The sequence below is a fragment of the Phyllobates terribilis genome, unplaced genomic scaffold, assembly GCF_046119375.1.
Source record: "Phyllobates terribilis strain yellow unplaced genomic scaffold, ASM4611937v1 Scaffold_2348__1_contigs__length_138815, whole genome shotgun sequence".
Lineage (NCBI taxonomy): Eukaryota > Metazoa > Chordata > Amphibia > Anura > Dendrobatidae > Phyllobates > Phyllobates terribilis.
The window spans coordinates 1-1,573 of NW_027365106.1; the positions used below are offsets into that span (position 1 = coordinate 1).

Genomic DNA, 1,573 nt, shown 5'->3' on the forward strand with positions numbered 1-1,573 from the left:
GGTATGTGCGCTGGTTACTCTGCTGCGCTTAAAATTTCTTTTTTGGTTTGCTACAATGCCTTTTCTGAAACGTTGTCTCCTTCTGCTGGAACACTGACTTCTTTCATTTAATGCCTGCAGACTATAAAAGAGAACCCAACCCAAAAAGTTTGGTTGATTAGTCTGTGGCATTCTGTTAAACTGTTGCTTATGGCGGTCTCTGTGAGCTTCTCAGCGACATTCAGCCAGCCAGGTATCCTGCCTGCAGTAGATGGAATGTGGCAATGGAACGCTGGCTGCGCGTGTCATAATAGGCTCTGAGCCTTTATATACCTGTGCACAGCAGCAGCCACCTTCAGTCTGCTGCTGGACAGCCAGCAGCAGCAGCAGCAGGAGAGGTATGTAATCAGGAGCCCTCCTGCTAAGGGTAGACAGCTGCTCGTTCCACCCCACCCCCCGCCTTAATTGGTTCTCCTCCCTTCCAACGGTGTTGAGGCGGGTGGGAACAGCAGGGGGTGAAGGTGCTGTGTTTAAAGAGGTGGAGTTATACAGATCTAAAACGCGTGGATTGCAGCAGCAGCAAGCCGAAAAGTGCAGGCATGTAAGGGATCTAGAGGTTGACAACATGTCTTCTTAACGGGAGTCCAGGAGCTCATCTCCACAAATGGACTTTTTAGGATCCTTGGGTGGCTCCGTAGTTTGAAACCAATTCTGGTTATCGCTTCTCGGCCTTTTGGCTAAGATCAAGTGTAGTATCTGTTCTTATCAGTTTAATATCTGATACGTCCCCTATCTGGGGACCATATATTAAATGGATTTTTAGAACAGGGAGATGGAAAAAGAGCTTGCTCTGTCCACTCCACGCATTGACCTGGTATTGCAGTATCTCCAGGACCGGTGCACCCCTTCTTTAATGCAGTTTCTAAAATCAGAAAGAATTGAATTCAATGTTTTTTGTTCATTTTGCTTGTTTGTCGGATTTTGGGATGGACTCTTTGGCTCTGCTTTTCTTCTCCTCATTGGATTTTTCATGTTCAAAGTTGCAGAAGCCAGATTACAAGCTCATTTTGGTTCAACTTCAGCAACTGTGCATTGCATTGCCATGTAATGTGATGCAATGCTATCTTTCTAGCTCTCCCTTTTTACTTCCTTTTGGATAAACAGACATATTAGGCAAGCATTTTGGAGCTTTCACCTAAATAACTACAGGTGGTGAGATAAGCTGCACAATATAATTGACCTTTCAGTATATTGTTGCACACACACCATCTATTTAGCAAATGCCCTTGTTATCAACAGCAGCCTTTTAAACTCACCTGAGCTAACAGGTATGTGCGCTGGTTACTCTGCTGCGCTTAAAATTTCTTTTTTGGTTTGCTACAATGCCTTTTCTGAAACGTTGTCTCCTTCTGCTGGAACACTGACTTCTTTCATTTAATGCCTGCAGACTATAAAAGAGAACCCAACCCAAAAAGTTTGGTTGATTAGTCTGTGGCATTCTGTTAAACTGTTGCTTATGGCGGTCTCTGTGAGCTTCTCAGCGACATTCAGCCAGCCAGGTATCCTGCCTGCAGTAGATGGAATGTGGCAATGG

At 44.8% G+C, this 1,573-nt stretch overlaps 1 non-coding gene across 1 annotated transcript; it reads left to right on the forward strand.

Annotated features, from left to right (window-relative positions):
- The first annotated feature begins 696 nt into the window (after positions 1-696).
- LOC141246183 (U2 spliceosomal RNA) lies at positions 697-887 on the forward strand. The gene has a single exon (XR_012309800.1). It is a non-coding gene; the product is annotated as a U2 spliceosomal RNA (small nuclear RNA).
- The last annotated feature ends 686 nt before the right edge of the window (positions 888-1,573 follow it).